General features: G+C 45.9%; 10 non-coding genes across 10 annotated transcripts; all 10 read left to right on the top strand.

Moving 5' to 3' along the window:
- The first annotated feature begins 943 nt into the window (after positions 1 to 943).
- Positions 944 to 1,134, top strand: LOC130350984 (U2 spliceosomal RNA). Its single transcript, XR_008887766.1, has one exon. It is a non-coding gene; the product is annotated as a U2 spliceosomal RNA (small nuclear RNA).
- Positions 1,135 to 3,221: 2,087 nt separating this feature from the next.
- LOC130351048 (U2 spliceosomal RNA) lies at positions 3,222 to 3,412 on the top strand. The gene has a single exon (XR_008887821.1). It is a non-coding gene; the product is annotated as a U2 spliceosomal RNA (small nuclear RNA).
- A 2,097-nt stretch (positions 3,413 to 5,509) lies between these two features.
- LOC130350987 (U2 spliceosomal RNA) lies at positions 5,510 to 5,700 on the top strand. Its single transcript, XR_008887769.1, has one exon. It is a non-coding gene; the product is annotated as a U2 spliceosomal RNA (small nuclear RNA).
- Positions 5,701 to 7,800: 2,100 nt separating this feature from the next.
- LOC130351047 (U2 spliceosomal RNA) lies at positions 7,801 to 7,991 on the top strand. The gene has a single exon (XR_008887820.1). It is a non-coding gene; the product is annotated as a U2 spliceosomal RNA (small nuclear RNA).
- Positions 7,992 to 10,086: 2,095 nt separating this feature from the next.
- LOC130351046 (U2 spliceosomal RNA) lies at positions 10,087 to 10,277 on the top strand. Its single transcript, XR_008887819.1, has one exon. It is a non-coding gene; the product is annotated as a U2 spliceosomal RNA (small nuclear RNA).
- Positions 10,278 to 12,371: 2,094 nt separating this feature from the next.
- LOC130351044 (U2 spliceosomal RNA) lies at positions 12,372 to 12,562 on the top strand. The gene has a single exon (XR_008887818.1). It is a non-coding gene; the product is annotated as a U2 spliceosomal RNA (small nuclear RNA).
- Positions 12,563 to 14,654: 2,092 nt separating this feature from the next.
- On the top strand, positions 14,655 to 14,845 carry LOC130351043 (U2 spliceosomal RNA). The gene has a single exon (XR_008887817.1). It is a non-coding gene; the product is annotated as a U2 spliceosomal RNA (small nuclear RNA).
- A 2,088-nt stretch (positions 14,846 to 16,933) lies between these two features.
- LOC130351041 (U2 spliceosomal RNA) lies at positions 16,934 to 17,124 on the top strand. Its single transcript, XR_008887815.1, has one exon. It is a non-coding gene; the product is annotated as a U2 spliceosomal RNA (small nuclear RNA).
- Positions 17,125 to 19,218: 2,094 nt separating this feature from the next.
- Positions 19,219 to 19,409, top strand: LOC130351040 (U2 spliceosomal RNA). Its single transcript, XR_008887814.1, has one exon. It is a non-coding gene; the product is annotated as a U2 spliceosomal RNA (small nuclear RNA).
- A 2,089-nt stretch (positions 19,410 to 21,498) lies between these two features.
- Positions 21,499 to 21,689, top strand: LOC130351039 (U2 spliceosomal RNA). The gene has a single exon (XR_008887813.1). It is a non-coding gene; the product is annotated as a U2 spliceosomal RNA (small nuclear RNA).
- Positions 21,690 to 22,891: the final 1,202 nt, after the last annotated feature.

Below are 22,891 nucleotides of genomic sequence, written 5' to 3'. Positions count from 1 at the left end.
TTTATATGTAGATATATATATATATATATATATATATATATATATATATATATATATATATATATATATACGCGCACACACACACATAGATATAAACGTATTCTCCGTTGAGATATTGCAGCCGCTGCTGTGTCCAGGCCCAGGAGCCTTAGCACTGTGCTGTGATGTCACTCAATACCACTGACATCACTAGGTGTAAACAACATCTCTCCTTTGCTGTGTATGTGACTATGGAGCTGTTTGGTGATGTCGTCTATTACGGCCTTCATAGAAGCAACAGGAGATTGTTGCATCCATCTAGAACCCTCAGAACTACAGTGCTATGATGTCACTCACTTCCACAGGCCTTGCAGAGTGTAAACAACAACAACCCAGCTTTGTTGTGTATGTAACCATAGGGATTTGTGATGTCACCTAGAACCTTCACAGCAGCGACAGCTTTATGAGGAGCATCAGCACTGCTCTGCCTGAGCAGAACCATCACCGCCATAGGTTGTCAAATAACCCGGATTTAACCCACACAGGTAAGTCCAATGGGGTGCAGGCATGTCCTCTATGCTTACAGCTTCCCGTGGGTGTTGGTTTGATACCGTTTGGGGACAGCCAAGGAGGCATCTGCAGGCAACAAAGGTAGGTGTGTGCTTGTGTGTGTGTTTCCTATGCAGATCCTAAGCCCAGTGTCACATGCAAGTAGGAGGAGTAAGAAGGGTTCCTGGCAAATCCGGGTTATGGATTGCATTTAAAAAGGCCCCGTGGGAGTGCAATGGGCCCCTGTCTTGCTGCTTAGCAATAATGGTATGGGTTTAGGTTCTGCTGTGTGTACTGGTGGTTGACTGCCCCCCAGCCCAGAGTGTGCATGGAAAATTGTCTGGCAGCCTCCCTGACAGCAAGCAGTGATAGTGCCCATGAAGGGGACCTTGTTGGGCCCGCCCCTTTCACGGTTATCGCTTCTCGGCCTTTTGGCTAAGATCAAGTGTAGTATCTGTTCTTATCAGTTTAATATCTGATACGTCCCCTATCTGGGGACCATATATTAAATGGATTTTTGAGAACGGGGGCCGATTTCGAAGCTTGCTTCCGTCGCCCTATGCATTGACCCGATATGGCAGTATCTTCGGGTACAGTGCACCACCCCCTTACAGGGTTAAAAAGAAAGATTCCTACTTTCATTGCTACCTGCTTGCTGGCTAGCCAGCTAGCCAGCCCTGTGGGCCTTGCTGCTGCTGCAGCCAAAAAACAAAAGGTGGTGCTGCTGCTGCTTCTGCTGCTTCTGCTTCTGCTTGTGTCTGGCCGCTGTTGGATCGTCCAGGCACAGGACTTCTGCTGCTGCTGACTAAATGGCCTCCTTAATTGGATCATTTGAGTAGCCAGCACACCTGTGCAGGTAGGGCATGACATGATAGGCAGCTGCCTTGATAGCGGGTGGGTGCTGAATGTTCCTAATTGACAAAATAAGATTAATGCTTATGAAGAAATATAAAATCTCATCCCTTCCCCAATATCGCGCCACACCCCTACCCCTTAATTCCCTGGTTGAACTTGATGGACATATGTCTTTTTTCGACCGTACTAACTATGTAACTATGTAACATAACATGGGGGGGGGGGGTCTCCTGGCTGTTCACACAGGTGTGTCATTGCTGTACATTGACCATGCATTGCTTCTGTGGTATTGCAAAGGCAAAGACAAATGCTTCCAGCCATCCATTGCACTAATGGATTGGTCATCAGCTGGCTGTCTATGTCCCGCATCAATATAGACCAAAGTACAGAGGGTTAGGCTATGCTATTGTGCACCTACCTGATGCATCAGAAGGTGCGAGGCCCTTGCTAAATTCTGTGCACAGACTTTGAGATCTATGCTTTAGACTGTATCTAAACCTGCTCCAACATGGACTGACATTCTGGCCTACTTTCAGCCGATGCGACTTGTCTGTCGCTGAACAGTCGCTTTTTATGTATTCAGCACCTATGTATAATGTTGTAAAAATGCTCTAGAAGCTAAAGTCGCAGAAATGTCACACATATTTGGCCTGCAACTTTCTGTGCGACAAATTCAGACAGGAAAAATCAGTATAAATCCTTAGAAAATTATCCCCCAGTGTCTCCATCTGCTGGCGGTATTGAATAAGCATTGCTGCACTGATGGGGTATGCATTAGACAAAAAAAAAGAAGAAAAAGAAGAATAATACGCCCAGAAAAGAGGCGAAAAGGAGAAAAACGTAAAAAAACGTGAAAAAAAAGTAAGAGGAAGAGAAGGGAAAAAAAGGTGGAAATGGGTTTAAAAGTGATTTCGGCGGAGAAATATATATATATATATATATATATATATATATATATATATATACGCGCACACACACACATAGATATAAACGTATTCTCCGTTGAGATATTGCAGCCGCTGCTGTGTCCAGGCCCAGGAGCCTTAGCACTGTGCTGTGATGTCACTCAATACCACTGACATCACTAGGTGTAAACAACATCTCTCCTTTGCTGTGTATGTGACTATGGAGCTGTTTGGTGATGTCGTCTATTACGGCCTTCATAGAAGCAACAGGAGATTGTTGCATCCATCTAGAACCCTCAGAACTACAGTGCTATGATGTCACTCACTTCCACAGGCCTTGCAGAGTGTAAACAACAACAACCCAGCTTTGTTGTGTATGTAACCATAGGGATTTGTGATGTCACCTAGAACCTTCACAGCAGCGACAGCTTTATGAGGAGCATCAGCACTGCTCTGCCTGAGCAGAACCATCACCGCCATAGGTTGTCAAATAACCCGGATTTAACCCACACAGGTAAGTCCAATGGGGTGCAGGCATGTCCTCTATGCTTACAGCTTCCCGTGGGTGTTGGTTTGATACCGTTTGGGGACAGCCAAGGAGGCATCTGCAGGCAACAAAGGTAGGTGTGTGCTTGTGTGTGTGTTTCCTATGCAGATCCTAAGCCCAGTGTCACATGCAAGTAGGAGGAGTAAGAAGGGTTCCTGGCAAATCCGGGTTATGGATTGCATTTAAAAAGGCCCCGTGGGAGTGCAATGGGCCCCTGTCTTGCTGCTTAGCAATAATGGTATGGGTTTAGGTTCTGCTGTGTGTACTGGTGGTTGACTGCCCCCCAGCCCAGAGTGTGCATGGAAAATTGTCTGGCAGCCTCCCTGACAGCAAGCAGTGATAGTGCCCATGAAGGGGACCTTGTTGGGCCCGCCCCTTTCACGGTTATCGCTTCTCGGCCTTTTGGCTAAGATCAAGTGTAGTATCTGTTCTTATCAGTTTAATATCTGATACGTCCCCTATCTGGGGACCATATATTAAATGGATTTTTGAGAACGGGGGCCGATTTCGAAGCTTGCTTCCGTCGCCCTATGCATTGACCCGATATGGCAGTATCTTCGGGTACAGTGCACCACCCCCTTACAGGGTTAAAAAGAAAGATTCCTACTTTCATTGCTACCTGCTTGCTGGCTAGCCAGCTAGCCAGCCCTGTGGGCCTTGCTGCTGCTGCAGCCAAAAAACAAAAGGTGGTGCTGCTGCTGCTGCTTCTGCTGCTTCTGCTTCTGCTTGTGTCTGGCCGCTGTTGGAGCGTCCAGGCACAGGACTTCTGCTGCTGCTGACTAAATGGCCTCCTTAATTGGATCATTTGAGTAGCCAGCACACCTGTGCAGGTAGGGCATGACATGATAGGCAGCTGCCTTGATAGCGGGTGGGTGCTGAATGTTCCTAATTGACAAAATAAGATTAATGCTTATGAAGAAATATAAAATCTCATCCCTTCCCCAATATCGCGCCACACCCCTACCCCTTAATTCCCTGGTTGAACTTGATGGACATATGTCTTTTTTCGACCGTACTAACTATGTAACTATGTAACATAACATGGGGGGGGGGGTCTCCTGGCTGTTCACACAGGTGTGTCATTGCTGTACATTGACCATGCATTGCTTCTGTGGTATTGCAAAGGCAAAGACAAATGCTTCCAGCCATCCATTGCACTAATGGATTGGTCATCAGCTGGCTGTCTATGTCCCGCATCAATATAGACCAAAGTACAGAGGGTTAGGCTATGCTATTGTGCACCTACCTGATGCATCAGAAGGTGCGAGGCCCTTGCTAAATTCTGTGCACAGACTTTGAGATCTATGCTTTAGACTGTATCTAAACCTGCTCCAACATGGACTGACATTCTGGCCTACTTTCAGCCGATGCGACTTGTCTGTCGCTGAACAGTCGCTTTTTATGTATTCAGCACCTATGTATAATGTTGTAAAAATGCTCTAGAAGCTAAAGTCGCAGAAATGTCACACATATTTGGCCTGCAACTTTCTGTGCGACAAATTTAGACAGGAAAAATCAGTATAAATCCTTAGAAAATTATCCCCCAGTGTCTCCATCTGCTGGCGGTATTGAATAAGCATTGCTGCACTGATGGGGTATGCATTAGACAAAAAAAAAGAAGAAAAAGAAGAATAATACGCCCAGAAAAGAGGCGAAAAGGAGAAAAACGTAAAAAAACGTGAAAAAAAAGTAAGAGGAAGAGAAGGGAAAAAAAGGTGGAAATGGGTTTAAAAGTGATTTCGGCGGAGAAATATATATATATATATATATATATATATATATATATATATATATATATATACGCGCACACACACACATAGATATAAACGTATTCTCCGTTGAGATATTGCAGCCGCTGCTGTGTCCAGGCCCAGGAGCCTTAGCACTGTGCTGTGATGTCACTCAATACCACTGACATCACTAGGTGTAAACAACATCTCTCCTTTGCTGTGTATGTGACTATGGAGCTGTTTGGTGATGTCGTCTATTACGGCCTTCATAGAAGCAACAGGAGATTGTTGCATCCATCTAGAACCCTCAGAACTACAGTGCTATGATGTCACTCACTTCCACAGGCCTTGCAGAGTGTAAACAACAACAACCCAGCTTTGTTGTGTATGTAACCATAGGGATTTGTGATGTCACCTAGAACCTTCACAGCAGCGACAGCTTTATGAGGAGCATCAGCACTGCTCTGCCTGAGCAGAACCATCACCGCCATAGGTTGTCAAATAACCCGGATTTAACCCACACAGGTAAGTCCAATGGGGTGCAGGCATGTCCTCTATGCTTACAGCTTCCCGTGGGTGTTGGTTTGATACCGTTTGGGGACAGCCAAGGAGGCATCTGCAGGCAACAAAGGTAGGTGTGTGCTTGTGTGTGTGTTTCCTATGCAGATCCTAAGCCCAGTGTCACATGCAAGTAGGAGGAGTAAGAAGGGTTCCTGGCAAATCCGGGTTATGGATTGCATTTAAAAAGGCCCCGTGGGAGTGCAATGGGCCCCTGTCTTGCTGCTTAGCAATAATGGTATGGGTTTAGGTTCTGCTGTGTGTACTGGTGGTTGACTGCCCCCCAGCCCAGAGTGTGCATGGAAAATTGTCTGGCAGCCTCCCTGACAGCAAGCAGTGATAGTGCCCATGAAGGGGACCTTGTTGGGCCCGCCCCTTTCACGGTTATCGCTTCTCGGCCTTTTGGCTAAGATCAAGTGTAGTATCTGTTCTTATCAATTTAATATCTGATACGTCCCCTATCTGGGGACCATATATTAAATGGATTTTTGAGAACGGGGGCCGATTTCGAAGCTTGCTTCCGTCGCCCTATGCATTGACCCGATATGGCAGTATCTTCGGGTACAGTGCACCACCCCCTTACAGGGTTAAAAAGAAAGATTCCTACTTTCATTGCTACCTGCTTGCTGGCTAGCCAGCTAGCCAGCCCTGTGGGCCTTGCTGCTGCTGCAGCCAAAAAACAAAAGGTGGTGCTGCTGCTGCTGCTTCTGCTGCTTCTGCTTCTGCTTGTGTCTGGCCGCTGTTGGAGCGTCCAGGCACAGGACTTCTGCTGCTGCTGACTAAATGGCCTCCTTAATTGGATCATTTGAGTAGCCAGCACACCTGTGCAGGTAGGGCATGACATGATAGGCAGCTGCCTTGATAGCGGGTGGGTGCTGAATGTTCCTAATTGACAAAATAAGATTAATGCTTATGAAGAAATATAAAATCTCATCCCTTCCCCAATATCGCGCCACACCCCTACCCCTTAATTCCCTGGTTGAACTTGATGGACATATGTCTTTTTTCGACCGTACTAACTATGTAACTATGTAACATAACATGGGGGGGGGGGGGGTCTCCTGGCTGTTCACACAGGTGTGTCATTGCTGTACATTGACCATGCATTGCTTCTGTGGTATTGCAAAGGCAAAGACAAATGCTTCCAGCCATCCATTGCACTAATGGATTGGTCATCAGCTGGCTGTCTATGTCCCGCATCAATATAGACCAAAGTACAGAGGGTTAGGCTATGCTTTTGTGCACCTACCTGATGCATCAGAAGGTGCGAGGCCCTTGCTAAATTCTGTGCACAGACTTTGAGATCTATGCTTTAGACTGTATCTAAACCTGCTCCAACATGGACTGACATTCTGGCCTACTTTCAGCCGATGCGACTTGTCTGTCGCTGAACAGTCGCTTTTTATGTATTCAGCACCTATGTATAATGTTGTAAAAATGCTCTAGAAGCTAAAGTCGCAGAAATGTCACACATATTTGGCCTGCAACTTTCTGTGCGACAAATTCAGACAGGAAAAATCAGTATAAATCCTTAGAAAATTATCCCCCAGTGTCTCCATCTGCTGGCGGTATTGAATAAGCATTGCTGCACTGATGGGGTATGCATTAGACAAAAAAAAAGAAGAAAAAGAAGAATAATACGCCCAGAAAAGAGGCGAAAAGGAGAAAAACGTAAAAAAACGTGAAAAAAAAGTAAGAGGAAGAGAAGGGAAAAAAAGGTGGAAATGGGTTTAAAAGTGATTTCGGCGGAGAAATATATATATATATATATATATATATATATATATTTATATATATATATATACGCGCACACACACACATAGATATAAACGTATTCTCCGTTGAGATATTGCAGCCGCTGCTGTGTCCAGGCCCAGGAGCCTTAGCACTGTGCTGTGATGTCACTCAATACCACTGACATCACTAGGTGTAAACAACATCTCTCCTTTGCTGTGTATGTGACTATGGAGCTGTTTGGTGATGTCGTCTATTATGGCCTTCATAGAAGCAACAGGAGATTGTTGCATCCATCTAGAACCCTCAGAACTACAGTGCTATGATGTCACTCACTTCCACAGGCCTTGCAGAGTGTAAACAACAACAACCCAGCTTTGTTGTGTATGTAACCATAGGGATTTGTGATGTCACCTAGAACCTTCACAGCAGCGACAGCTTTATGAGGAGCATCAGCACTGCTCTGCCTGAGCAGAACCATCACCGCCATAGGTTGTCAAATAACCCGGATTTAACCCACACAGGTAAGTCCAATGGGGTGCAGGCATGTCCTCTATGCTTACAGCTTCCCGTGGGTGTTGGTTTGATACCGTTTGGGGACAGCCAAGGAGGCATCTGCAGGCAACAAAGGTAGGTGTGTGCTTGTGTGTGTGTTTCCTATGCAGATCCTAAGCCCAGTGTCACATGCAAGTAGGAGGAGTAAGAAGGGTTCCTGGCAAATCCGGGTTATGGATTGCATTTAAAAAGGCCCCGTGGGAGTGCAATGGGCCCCTGTCTTGCTGCTTAGCAATAATGGTATGGGTTTAGGTTCTGCTGTGTGTACTGGTGGTTGACTGCCCCCCAGCCCAGAGTGTGCATGGAAAATTGTCTGGCAGCCTCCCTGACAGCAAGCAGTGATAGTGCCCATGAAGGGGACCTTGTTGGGCCCGCCCCTTTCACGGTTATCGCTTCTCGGCCTTTTGGCTAAGATCAAGTGTAGTATCTGTTCTTATCAGTTTAATATCTGATACGTCCCCTATCTGGGGACCATATATTAAATGGATTTTTGAGAACGGGGGCCGATTTCGAAGCTTGCTTCCGTCGCCCTATGCATTGACCCGATATGGCAGTATCTTCGGGTACAGTGCACCACCCCCTTACAGGGTTAAAAAGAAAGATTCCTACTTTCATTGCTACCTGCTTGCTGGCTAGCCAGCTAGCCAGCCCTGTGGGCCTTGCTGCTGCTGCAGCCAAAAAACAAAAGGTGGTGCTGCTGCTGCTGCTTCTGCTGCTTCTGCTTCTGCTTGTGTCTGGCCGCTGTTGGAGCGTCCAGGCACAGGACTTCTGCTGCTGCTGACTAAATGGCCTCCTTAATTGGATCATTTGAGTAGCCAGCACACCTGTGCAGGTAGGGCATGACATGATAGGCAGCTGCCTTGATAGCGGGTGGGTGCTGAATGTTCCTAATTGACAAAATAAGATTAATGCTTATGAAGAAATATAAAATCTCATCCCTTCCCCAATATCGCGCCACACCCCTACCCCTTAATTCCCTGGTTGAACTTGATGGACATATGTCTTTTTTCGACCGTACTAACTATGTAACTATGTAACATAACATGGGGGGGGGGGGGTCTCCTGGCTGTTCACACAGGTGTGTCATTGCTGTACATTGACCATGCATTGCTTCTGTGGTATTGCAAAGGCAAAGACAAATGCTTCCAGCCATCCATTGCACTAATGGATTGGTCATCAGCTGGCTGTCTATGTCCCGCATCAATATAGACCAAAGTACAGAGGGTTAGGCTATGCTATTGTGCACCTACCTGATGCATCAGAAGGTGCGAGGCCCTTGCTAAATTCTGTGCACAGACTTTGAGATCTATGCTTTAGACTGTATCTAAACCTGCTCCAACATGGACTGACATTCTGGCCTACTTTCAGCCGATGCGACTTGTCTGTCGCTGAACAGTCGCTTTTTATGTATTCAGCACCTATGTATAATGTTGTAAAAATGCTCTAGAAGCTAAAGTCGCAGAAATGTCACACATATTTGGCCTGCAACTTTCTGTGCGACAAATTCAGACAGGAAAAATCAGTATAAATCCTTAGAAAATTATCCCCCAGTGTCTCCATCTGCTGGCGGTATTGAATAAGCATTGCTGCACTGATGGGGTATGCATTAGACAAAAAAAAAGAAGAAAAAGAAGAATAATACGCCCAGAAAAGAGGCGAAAAGGAGAAAAACGTAAAAAAACGTGAAAAAAAAGTAAGAGGAAGAGAAGGGAAAAAAAGGTGGAAATGGGTTTAAAAGTGATTTCGGCGGAGAAATATATATATATATATATATATATATATATATATATATATATATATACGCGCACACACACACATAGATATAAACGTATTCTCCGTTGAGATATTGCAGCCGCTGCTGTGTCCAGGCCCAGGAGCCTTAGCACTGTGCTGTGATGTCACTCAATACCACTGACATCACTAGGTGTAAACAACATCTCTCCTTTGCTGTGTATGTGACTATGGAGCTGTTTGGTGATGTCGTCTATTACGGCCTTCATAGAAGCAACAGGAGATTGTTGCATCCATCTAGAACCCTCAGAACTACAGTGCTATGATGTCACTCACTTCCACAGGCCTTGCAGAGTGTAAACAACAACAACCCAGCTTTGTTGTGTATGTAACCATAGGGATTTGTGATGTCACCTAGAACCTTCACAGCAGCGACAGCTTTATGAGGAGCATCAGCACTGCTCTGCCTGAGCAGAACCATCACCGCCATAGGTTGTCAAATAACCCGGATTTAACCCACACAGGTAAGTCCAATGGGGTGCAGGCATGTCCTCTATGCTTACAGCTTCCCGTGGGTGTTGGTTTGATACCGTTTGGGGACAGCCAAGGAGGCATCTGCAGGCAACAAAGGTAGGTGTGTGCTTGTGTGTGTGTTTCCTATGCAGATCCTAAGCCCAGTGTCACATGCAAGTAGGAGGAGTAAGAAGGGTTCCTGGCAAATCCGGGTTATGGATTGCATTTAAAAAGGCCCCGTGGGAGTGCAATGGGCCCCTGTCTTGCTGCTTAGCAATAATGGTATGGGTTTAGGTTCTGCTGTGTGTACTGGTGGTTGACTGCCCCCCAGCCCAGAGTGTGCATGGAAAATTGTCTGGCAGCCTCCCTGACAGCAAGCAGTGATAGTGCCCATGAAGGGGACCTTGTTGGGCCCGCCCCTTTCACGGTTATCGCTTCTCGGCCTTTTGGCTAAGATCAAGTGTAGTATCTGTTCTTATCAGTTTAATATCTGATACGTCCCCTATCTGGGGACCATATATTAAATGGATTTTTGAGAACGGGGGCCGATTTCGAAGCTTGCTTCCGTCGCCCTATGCATTGACCCGATATGGCAGTATCTTCGGGTACAGTGCACCACCCCCTTACAGGGTTAAAAAGAAAGATTCCTACTTTCATTGCTACCTGCTTGCTGGCTAGCCAGCTAGCCAGCCCTGTGGGCCTTGCTGCTGCTGCAGCCAAAAAACAAAAGGTGGTGCTGCTGCTGCTGCTTCTGCTGCTTCTGCTTCTGCTTGTGTCTGGCCGCTGTTGGAGCGTCCAGGCACAGGACTTCTGCTGCTGCTGACTAAATGGCCTCCTTAATTGGATCATTTGAGTAGCCAGCACACCTGTGCAGGTAGGGCATGACATGATAGGCAGCTGCCTTGATAGCGGGTGGGTGCTGAATGTTCCTAATTGACAAAATAAGATTAATGCTTATGAAGAAATATAAAATCTCATCCCTTCCCCAATATCGCGCCACACCCCTACCCCTTAATTCCCTGGTTGAACTTGATGGACATATGTCTTTTTTCGACCGTACTAACTATGTAACTATGTAACATAACATGGGGGGGGGGGGGGTCTCCTGGCTGTTCACACAGGTGTGTCATTGCTGTACATTGACCATGCATTGCTTCTGTGGTATTGCAAAGGCAAAGACAAATGCTTCCAGCCATCCATTGCACTAATGGATTGGTCATCAGCTGGCTGTCTATGTCCCGCATCAATATAGACCAAAGTACAGAGGGTTAGGCTATGCTATTGTGCACCTACCTGATGCATCAGAAGGTGTGAGGCCCTTGCTAAATTCTGTGCACAGACTTTGAGATCTATGCTTTAGACTGTATCTAAACCTGCTCCAACATGGACTGACATTCTGGCCTACTTTCAGCCGATGCGACTTGTCTGTCGCTGAACAGTCGCTTTTTATGTATTCAGCACCTATGTATAATGTTGTAAAAATGCTCTAGAAGCTAAAGTCGCAGAAATGTCACACATATTTGGCCTGCAACTTTCTGTGCGACAAATTCAGACAGGAAAAATCAGTATAAATCCTTAGAAAATTATCCCCCAGTGTCTCCATCTGCTGGCGGTATTGAATAAGCATTGCTGCACTGATGGGGTATGCATTAGACAAAAAAAAAGAAGAAAAAGAAGAATAATACGCCCAGAAAAGAGGCGAAAAGGAGAAAAACGTAAAAAAACGTGAAAAAAAAGTAAGAGGAAGAGAAGGGAAAAAAAGGTGGAAATGGGTTTAAAAGTGATTTCGGCGGAGAAATATATATATATATATATATATATATATATATATATATATATATACGCGCACACACACACATAGATATAAACGTATTCTCCGTTGAGATATTGCAGCCGCTGCTGTGTCCAGGCCCAGGAGCCTTAGCACTGTGCTGTGATGTCACTCAATACCACTGACATCACTAGGTGTAAACAACATCTCTCCTTTGCTGTGTATGTGACTATGGAGCTGTTTGGTGATGTCGTCTATTACGGCCTTCATAGAAGCAACAGGAGATTGTTGCATCCATCTAGAACCCTCAGAACTACAGTGCTATGATGTCACTCACTTCCACAGGCCTTGCAGAGTGTAAACAACAACAACCCAGCTTTGTTGTGTATGTAACCATAGGGATTTGTGATGTCACCTAGAACCTTCACAGCAGCGACAGCTTTATGAGGAGCATCAGCACTGCTCTGCCTGAGCAGAACCATCACCGCCATAGGTTGTCAAATAACCCGGATTTAACCCACACAGGTAAGTCCAATGGGGTGCAGGCATGTCCTCTATGCTTACAGCTTCCCGTGGGTGTTGGTTTGATACCGTTTGGGGACAGCCAAGGAGGCATCTGCAGGCAACAAAGGTAGGTGTGTGCTTGTGTGTGTGTTTCCTATGCAGATCCTAAGCCCAGTGTCACATGCAAGTAGGAGGAGTAAGAAGGGTTCCTGGCAAATCCGGGTTATGGATTGCATTTAAAAAGGCCCCGTGGGAGTGCAATGGGCCCCTGTCTTGCTGCTTAGCAATAATGGTATGGGTTTAGGTTCTGCTGTGTGTACTGGTGGTTGACTGCCCCCCAGCCCAGAGTGTGCATGGAAAATTGTCTGGCAGCCTCCCTGACAGCAAGCAGTGATAGTGCCCATGAAGGGGACCTTGTTGGGCCCGCCCCTTTCACGGTTATCGCTTCTCGGCCTTTTGGCTAAGATCAAGTGTAGTATCTGTTCTTATCAGTTTAATATCTGATACGTCCCCTATCTGGGGACCATATATTAAATGGATTTTTGAGAACGGGGGCCGATTTCGAAGCTTGCTTCCGTCGCCCTATGCATTGACCCGATATGGCAGTATCTTCGGGTACAGTGCACCACCCCCTTACAGGGTTAAAAAGAAAGATTCCTACTTTCATTGCTACCTGCTTGCTGGCTAGCCAGCTAGCCAGCCCTGTGGGCCTTGCTGCTGCTGCAGCCAAAAAACAAAAGGTGGTGCTGCTGCTGCTTCTGCTGCTTCTGCTTCTGCTTGTGTCTGGCCGCTGTTGGATCGTCCAGGCACAGGACTTCTGCTGCTGCTGACTAAATGGCCTCCTTAATTGGATCATTTGAGTAGCCAGCACACCTGTGCAGGTAGGGCATGACATGATAGGCAGCTGCCTTGATAGCGGGTGGGTGCTGAATGTTCCTAATTGACAAAATAAGATTAATGCTTATGAAGAAATATAAAATCTCATCCCTTCCCCAATATCGCGCCACACCCCTACCCCTTAATTCCCTGGTTGAACTTGATGGACATATGTCTTTTTTCGACCGTACTAACTATGTAACTATGTAACATAACATGGGGGGGGGGGTCTCCTGGAAGTTCACACAGGTGTGTCATTGCTGTACATTGACCATGCATTGCTTCTGTGGTATTGCAAAGGCAAAGACAAATGCTTCCAGCCATCCATTGCACTAATGGATTGGTCATCAGCTGGCTGTCTATGTCCCGCATCAATATAGACCAAAGTACAGAGGGTTAGGCTATGCTATAGTGCACCTACCTGATGCATCAGAAGGTGCGAGGCCCTTGCTAAATTCTGTGCACAGACTTTGAGATCTATGCTTTAGACTGTATCTAAACCTGCTCCAACATGGACTGACATTCTGGCCTACTTTCAGCCGATGCGACTTGTCTGTCGCTGAACAGTCGCTTTTTATGTATTCAGCACCTATGTATAATGTTGTAAAAATGCTCTAGAAGCTAAAGTCGCAGAAATGTCACACATATTTGGCCTGCAACTTTCTGTGCGACAAATTCAGACAGGAAAAATCAGTATAAATCCTTAGAAAATTATCCCCCAGTGTCTCCATCTGCTGGCGGTATTGAATAAGCATTGCTGCACTGATGGGGTATGCATTAGACAAAAAAAAAGAAGAAAAAGAAGAATAATACGCCCAGAAAAGAGGCGAAAAGGAGAAAAACGTAAAAAAACGTGAAAAAAAAGTAAGAGGAAGAGAAGGGAAAAAAAGGTGGAAATGGGTTTAAAAGTGATTTCGGCGGAGAAATATATATATATATATATATATATATATATATATATATATATATATATACGCGCACACACACACATAGATATAAACGTATTCTCCGTTGAGATATTGCAGCCGCTGCTGTGTCCAGGCCCAGGAGCCTTAGCACTGTGCTGTGATGTCACTCAATACCACTGACATCACTAGGTGTAAACAACATCTCTCCTTTGCTGTGTATGTGACTATGGAGCTGTTTGGTGATGTCGTCTATTACGGCCTTCATAGAAGCAACAGGAGATTGTTGCATCCATCTAGAACCCTCAGAACTACAGTGCTATGATGTCACTCACTTCCACAGGCCTTGCAGAGTGTAAACAACAACAACCCAGCTTTGTTGTGTATGTAACCATAGGGATTTGTGATGTCACCTAGAACCTTCACAGCAGCGACAGCTTTATGAGGAGCATCAGCACTGCTCTGCCTGAGCAGAACCATCACCGCCATAGGTTGTCAAATAACCCGGATTTAACCCACACAGGTAAGTCCAATGGGGTGCAGGCATGTCCTCTATGCTTACAGCTTCCCGTGGGTGTTGGTTTGATACCGTTTGGGGACAGCCAAGGAGGCATCTGCAGGCAACAAAGGTAGGTGTGTGCTTGTGTGTGTGTTTCCTATGCAGATCCTAAGCCCAGTGTCACATGCAAGTAGGAGGAGTAAGAAGGGTTCCTGGCAAATCCGGGTTATGGATTGCATTTAAAAAGGCCCCGTGGGAGTGCAATGGGCCCCTGTCTTGCTGCTTAGCAATAATGGTATGGGTTTAGGTTCTGCTGTGTGTACTGGTGGTTGACTGCCCCCCAGCCCAGAGTGTGCATGGAAAATTGTCTGGCAGCCTCCCTGACAGCAAGCAGTGATAGTGCCCATGAAGGGGACCTTGTTGGGCCCGCCCCTTTCACGGTTATCGCTTCTCGGCCTTTTGGCTAAGATCAAGTGTAGTATCTGTTCTTATCAGTTTAATATCTGATACGTCCCCTATCTGGGGACCATATATTAAATGGATTTTTGAGAACGGGGGCCGATTTCGAAGCTTGCTTCCGTCGCCCTATGCATTGACCCGATATGGCAGTATCTTCGGGTACAGTGCACCACCCCCTTACAGGGTTAAAAAGAAAGATTCCTACTTTCATTGCTACCTGCTTGCTGGCTAGCCAGCCCTGTGGGCCTTGCTGCTGCTGCAGCCAAAAAACAAAAGGTGGTGCTGCTGCTGCTGCTTCTGCTGCTTCTGCTTCTGCTTGTGTCTGGCCGCTGTTGGAGCGTCCAGGCACAGGACTTCTGCTGCTGCTGACTAAATGGCCTCCTTAATTGGATCATTTGAGTAGCCAGCACACCTGCGCAGGTAGGGCATGACATGATAGGCAGCTGCCTTGATAGCGGGTGGGTGCTGAATGTTCCTAATTGACAAAATAAGATTAATGCTTATGAAGAAATATAAAATCTCATCCCTTCCCCAATATCGCGCCACACCCCTACCCCTTAATTCCCTGGTTGAACTTGATGGACATATGTCTTTTTTCGACCGTACTAACTATGTAACTATGTAACATAACATGGGGGGGGGGGGTCTCCTGGCTGTTCACACAGGTGTGTCATTGCTGTACATTGACCATGCATTGCTTCTGTGGTATTGCAAAGGCAAAGACAAATGCTTCCAGCCATCCATTGCACTAATGGATTGGTCATCAGCTGGCTGTCTATGTCCCGCATCAATATACACCAAAGTACAGAGGGTTAGGCTATGCTATTGTGCACCTACCTGATGCATCAGAAGGTGCGAGGCCCTTGCTAAATTCTGTGCACAGACTTTGAGATCTATGCTTTAGACTGTATCTAAACCTGCTCCAACATGGACTGACATTCTGGCCTACTTTCAGCCGATGCGACTTGTCTGTCGCTGAACAGTCGCTTTTTATGTATTCAGCACCTATGTATAATGTTGTAAAAATGCTCTAGAAGCTAAAGTCGCAGAAATGTCACACATATTTGGCCTGCAACTTTCTGTGCGACAAATTCAGACAGGAAAAATCAGTATAAATCCTTAGAAAATTATCCCCCAGTGTCTCCATCTGCTGGCGGTATTGAATAAGCATTGCTGCACTGATGGGGTATGCATTAGACGAAAAAAAAGAAGAAAAAGAAGAATAATACGCCCAGAAAAGAGGCGAAAAGGAGAAAAACGTAAAAAAACGTGAAAAAAAAGTAAGAGGAAGAGAAGGGAAAAAAAGGTGGAAATGGGTTTAAAAGTGATTTCGGCGGAGAAATATATATATATATATATATATATATATATATATATATATATATATATACGCGCGCACACACACATAGATATAAACGTATTCTCCGTTGAGATATTGCAGCCGCTGCTGTGTCCAGGCCCAGGAGCCTTAGCACTGTGCTGTGATGTCACTCAATACCACTGACATCACTAGGTGTAAACAACATCTCTCCTTTGCTGTGTATGTGACTATGGAGCTGTTTGGTGATGTCGTCTATTACGGCCTTCATAGAAGCAACAGGAGATTGTTGCATCCATCTAGAACCCTCAGAACTACAGTGCTATGATGTCACTCACTTCCACAGGCCTTGCAGAGTGTAAACAACAACAACCCAGCTTTGTTGTGTATGTAACCATAGGGATTTGTGATGTCACCTAGAACCTTCACAGCAGCGACAGCTTTATGAGGAGCATCAGCACTGCTCTGCCTGAGCAGAACCATCACCGCCATAGGTTGTCAAATAACCCGGATTTAACCCACACAGGTAAGTCCAATGGGGTGCAGGCATGTCCTCTATGCTTACAGCTTCCCGTGGGTGTTGGTTTGATACCGTTTGGGGACAGCCAAGGAGGCATCTGCAGGCAACAAAGGTAGGTGTGTGCTTGTGTGTGTGTTTCCTATGCAGATCCTAAGCCCAGTGTCACATGCAAGTAGGAGGAGTAAGAAGGGTTCCTGGCAAATCCGGGTTATAGATTGCATTTAAAAAGGCCCCGTGGGAGTGCAATGGGCCCCTGTCTTGCTGCTTAGCAATAATGGTATGGGTTTAGGTTCTGCTGTGTGTACTGGTGGTTGACTGCCCCCCAGCCCAGAGTGTGCATGGAAAATTGTCTGGCAGCCTCCCTGACAGCAAGCAGTGATAGTGCCCATGAAGGGGACCTTGTTGGGCCCGCCCCTTTCACGGTTATCGCTTCTCGGCCTTTTGGCTAAGATCAAGTGTAGTATCTGTTCTTATCAGTTTAATATCTGATACGTCCCCTATCTGGGGACCATATATTAAATGGATTTTTGAGAACGGGGGCCGATTTCGAAGCTTGCTTCCGTCGCCCTATGCATTGACCCGATATGGCAGTATCTTCGGGTACAGTGCACCACCCCCTTACAGGGTTAAAAAGAAAGATTCCTACTTTCATTGCTACCTGCTTGCTGGCTAGCCAGCTAGCCAGCCCTGTGGGCCTTGCTGCTGCTGCAGCCAAAAAACAAAAGGTGGTGCTGCTGCTGCTTCTGCTGCTTCTGCTTCTGCTTGTGTCTGGCCCCTGTTGGAGCGTCCAGGCACAGGACTTCTGCTGCTGCTGACTAAATGGCCTCCTTAATTGGATCATTTGAGTAGCCAGCACACCTGTGCAGGTAGGGCATGACATGATAGGCAGCTGCCTTGATAGCGGGTGGGTGCTGAATGTTCCTAATTGACAAAATAAGATTAATGCTTATGAAGAAATATAAAATCTCATCCCTTCCCCAATATCGCGCCACACCCCTACCCCTTAATTCCCTGGTTGAACTTGATGGACATATGTCTTTTTTCGACCGTACTAACTATGTAACTATGTAACATAACATGGGGGGGGGGGTCTCCTGGCTGTTCACACAGGTGTGTCATTGCTGTACATTGACCATGCATTGCTTCTGTGGTATTGCAAAGGCAAAGACAAATGCTTCCAGCCATCCATTGCACTAATGGATTGGTCATCAGCTGGCTGTCTATGTCCCGCATCAATATAGACCAAAGTACAGAGGGTTAGGCTATGCTATTGTGCACCTACCTGATGCATCAGAAGGTGCGAGGCCCTTGCTAAATTCTGTGCACAGACTTTGAGATCTATGCTTTAGACTGTATCTAAACCTGCTCCAACATGGACTGACATTCTGGCCTACTTTCAGCCGATGCGACTTGTCTGTCGCTGAACAGTCGCTTTTTATGTATTCAGCACCTATGTATAATGTTGTAAAAATGCTCTAGAAGCTAAAGTCGCAGAAATGTCACACATATTTGGCCTGCAACTTTCTGTGCGACAAATTCAGACAGGAAAAATCAGTATAAATCCTTAGAAAATTATCCCCCAGTGTCTCCATCTGCTGGCGGTATTGAATAAGCATTGCTGCACTGATGGGGTATGCATTAGACGAAAAAAAAGAAGAAAAAGAAGAATAATACGCCCAGAAAAGAGGCGAAAAGGAGAAAAACGTAAAAAAACGTGAAAAAAAAGTAAGAGGAAGAGAAGGGAAAAAAAGGTGGAAATGGGTTTAAAAGTGATTTCGGCGGAGAAATATATATATATATATATATATATATATATATATATATATATATATATATATGCGCACACACACACATAGATATAAACGTATTCTCCGTTGAGATATTGCAGCCGCTGCTGTGTCCAGGCCCAGGAGCCTTAGCACTGTGCTGTGATGTCACTCAATACCACTGACATCACTAGGTGTAAACAACATCTCTCCTTTGCTGTGTATGTGACTATGGAGCTGTTTGGTGATGTCGTCTATTACGGCCTTCATAGAAGCAACAGGAGATTGTTGCATCCATCTTGAACCCTCAGAACTACAGTGCTATGATGTCACTCACTTCCACAGGCCTTGCAGAGTGTAAACAACAACAACCCAGCTTTGTTGTGTATGTAACCATAGGGATTTGTGATGTCACCTAGAACCTTCACAGCAGCGACAGCTTTATGAGGAGCATCAGCACTGCTCTGCCTGAGCAGAACCATCACCGCCATAGGTTGTCAAATAACCCGGATTTAACCCACACAGGTAAGTCCAATGGGGTGCAGGCATGTCCTCTATGCTTACAGCTTCCCGTGGGTGTTGGTTTGATACCGTTTGGGGACAGCCAAGGAGGCATCTGCAGGCAACAAAGGTAGGTGTGTGCTTGTGTGTGTGTTTCCTATGCAGATCCTAAGCCCAGTGTCACATGCAAGTAGGAGGAGTAAGAAGGGTTCCTGGCAAATCCGGGTTATGGATTGCATTTAAAAAGGCCCCGTGGGAGTGCAATGGGCCCCTGTCTTGCTGCTTAGCAATAATGGTATGGGTTTAGGTTCTGCTGTGTGTACTGGTGGTTGACTGCCCCCCAGCCCAGAGTGTGCATGGAAAATTGTCTGGCAGCCTCCCTGACAGCAAGCAGTGATAGTGCCCATGAAGGGGACCTTGTTGGGCCCGCCCCTTTCACGGTTATCGCTTCTCGGCCTTTTGGCTAAGATCAAGTGTAGTATCTGTTCTTATCAGTTTAATATCTGATACGTCCCCTATCTGGGGACCATATATTAAATGGATTTTTGAGAACGGGGGCCGATTTCGAAGCTTGCTTCCGTCGCCCTATGCATTGACCCGATATGGCAGTATCTTCGGGTACAGTGCACCACCCCCTTACAGGGTTAAAAAGAAAGATTCCTACTTTCATTGCTACCTGCTTGCTGGCTAGCCAGCTAGCCAGCCCTGTGGGCCTTGCTGCTGCTGCAGCCAAAAAACAAAAGGTGGTGCTGCTGCTGCTTCTGCTGCTTCTGCTTCTGCTTGTGTCTGGCCCCTGTTGGAGCGTCCAGGCACAGGACTTCTGCTGCTGCTGACTAAATGGCCTCCTTAATTGGATCATTTGAGTAGCCAGCACACCTGTGCAGGTAGGGCATGACATGATAGGCAGCTGCCTTGATAGCGGGTGGGTGCTGAATGTTCCTAATTGACAAAATAAGATTAATGCTTATGAAGAAATATAAAATCTCATCCCTTCCCCAATATCGCGCCACACCCCTACCCCTTAATTCCCTGGTTGAACTTGATGGACATATGTCTTTTTTCGACCGTACTAACTATGTAACTATGTAACATAACATGGGGGGGGGGGGGGGGTCTCCTGGCTGTTCACACAGGTGTGTCATTGCTGTACATTGACCATGCATTGCTTCTGTGGTATTGCAAAGGCAAAGACAAATGCTTCCAGCCATCCATTGCACTAATGGATTGGTCATCAACTGGCTGTCTATGTCCCGCATCAATATAGACCAAAGTACAGAGGGTTAGGCTATGCTATTGTGCACCTACCTGATGCATCAGAAGGTGCGAGGCCCTTGCTAAATTCTGTGCACAGACTTTGAGATCTATGCTTTAGACTGTATCTAAACCTGCTCCAACATGGACTGACATTCTGGCCTACTTTCAGCCGATGCGACTTGTCTGTCGCTGAACAGTCGCTTTTTATGTATTCAGCACCTATGTATAATGTTGTAAAAATGCTCTAGAAGCTAAAGTCGCAGAAATGTCACACATATTTGGCCTGCAACTTTCTGTGCGACAAATTCAGACAGGAAAAATCAGTATAAATCCTTAGAAAATTATCCCCCAGTGTCTCCATCTGCTGGCGGTATTGAATAAGCATTGCTGCACTGATGGGGTATGCATTAGACGAAAAAAAAGAAGAAAAAGAAGAATAATACGCCCAGAAAAGAGGCGAAAAGGAGAAAAACGTAAAAAAACGTGAAAAAAAAGTAAGAGGAAGAGAAGGGAAAAAAAGGTGGAAATGGGTTTAAAAGTGATTTCGGCGGAGAAATATATATATATATATATATATATATATATATATATATATATGCGCACACACACACATAGATATAAACGTATTCTCCGTTGAGATATTGCAGCCGCTGCTGTGTCCAGGCCCAGGAGCCTTAGCACTGTGCTGTGATGTCACTCAATACCACTGACATCACTAGGTGTAAACAACATCTCTCCTTTGCTGTGTATGTGACTATGGAGCTGTTTGGTGATGTCGTCTATTACGGCCTTCATAGAAGCAACAGGAGATTGTTGCATCCATCTTGAACCCTCAGAACTACAGTGCTATGATGTCACTCACTTCCACAGGCCTTGCAGAGTGTAAACAACAACAACCCAGCTTTGTTGTGTATGTAACCATAGGGATTTGTGATGTCACCTAGAACCTTCACAGCAGCGACAGCTTTATGAGGAGCATCAGCACTGCTCTGCCTGAGCAGAACCATCACCGCCATAGGTTGTCAAATAACCCGGATTTAACCCACACAGGTAAGTCCAATGGGGTGCAGGCATGTCCTCTATGCTTACAGCTTCCCGTGGGTGTTGGTTTGATACCGTTTGGGGACAGCCAAGGAGGCATCTGCAGGCAACAAAGGTAGGTGTGTGCTTGTGTGTGTGTTTCCTATGCAGATCCTAAGCCCAGTGTCACATGCAAGTAGGAGGAGTAAGAAGGGTTCCTGGCAAATCCGGGTTATGGATTGCATTTAAAAAGGCCCCGTGGGAGTGCAATGGGCCCCTGTCTTGCTGCTTAGCAATAATGGTATGGGTTTAGGTTCTGCTGTGTGTACTGGTGGTTGACTGCCCCCCAGCCCAGAGTGTGCATGGAAAATTGTCTGGCAGCCTCCCTGACAGCAAGCAGTGATAGTGCCCATGAAGGGGACCTTGTTGGGCCCGCCCCTTTCACGGTTATCGCTTCTCGGCCTTTTGGCTAAGATCAAGTGTAGTATCTGTTCTTATCAGTTTAATATCTGATACGTCCCCTATCTGGGGACCATATATTAAATGGATTTTTGAGAACGGGGGCCGATTTCGAAGCTTGCTTCCGTCGCCCTATGCATTGACCCGATATGGCAGTATCTTCGGGTACAGTGCACCACCCCCTTACAGGGTTAAAAAGAAAGATTCCTACTTTCATTGCTACCTGCTTGCTGGCTAGCCAGCTAGCCAGCCCTGTGGGCCTTGCTGCTGCTGCAGCCAAAAAACAAAAGGTGGTGCTGCTGCTGCTTCTGCTGCTTCTGCTTCTGCTTGTGTCTGGCCCCTGTTGGAGCGTCCAGGCACAGGACTTCTGCTGCTGCTGACTAAATGGCCTCCTTAATTGGATCATTTGAGTAGCCAGCACACCTGTGCAGGTAGGGCATGACATGATAGGCAGCTGCCTTGATAGCGGGTGGGTGCTGAATGTTCCTAATTGACAAAATAAGATTAATGCTTATGAAGAAATATAAAATCTCATCCCTTCCCCAATATCGCGCCACACCCCTACCCCTTAATTCCCTGGTTGAACTTGATGGACATATGTCTTTTTTCGACCGTACTAACTATGTAACTATGTAACATAACATGGGGGGGGGGGGGGGGTCTCCTGGCTGTTCACACAGGTGTGTCATTGCTGTACATTGACCATGCATTGCTTCTGTGGTATTGCAAAGGCAAAGACAAATGCTTCCAGCCATCCATTGCACTAATGGATTGGTCATCAACTGGCTGTCTATGTCCCGCATCAATATAGACCAAAGTACAGAGGGTTAGGCTATGCTATTGTGCACCTACCTGATGCATCAGAAGGTGCGAGGCCCTTGCTAAATTCTGTGCACAGACTTTGAGATCTATGCTTTAGACTGTATCTAAACCTGCTCCAACATGGACTGACATTCTGGCCTACTTTCAGCCGATGCGACTTGTCTGTCGCTGAACAGTCGCTTTTTATGTATTCAGCACCTATGTATAATGTTGTAAAAATGCTCTAGAAGCTAAAGTCGCAGAAATGTCACACATATTTGGCCTGCAACTTTCTGTGCGACAAATTCAGACAGGAAAAATCAGTATAAATCCTTAGAAAATTATCCCCCAGTGTCTCCATCTGCTGGCGGTATTGAATAAGCATTGCTGCACTGATGGGGTATGCATTAGACGAAAAAAAAGAAGAAAAAGAAGAATAATACGCCCAGAAAAGAGGCGAAAAGGAGAAAAACGTAAAAAAACTTGAAAAAAAAGTAAGAGGAAGAGAAGGGAAAAAAAGGTGGAAATGGGTTTAAAAGTGATTTCGGCGGAGAAATATATATATATATATATATATATATA

This window comes from Hyla sarda, unplaced genomic scaffold, assembly GCF_029499605.1.
Source record: "Hyla sarda isolate aHylSar1 unplaced genomic scaffold, aHylSar1.hap1 scaffold_960, whole genome shotgun sequence".
NCBI classification, from domain to species: Eukaryota; Metazoa; Chordata; class Amphibia; order Anura; family Hylidae; genus Hyla; species Hyla sarda.
The sequence above is the reverse complement of the archived record's forward strand: the minus strand, read 5'-3'. Positions and strand labels throughout refer to the sequence as shown.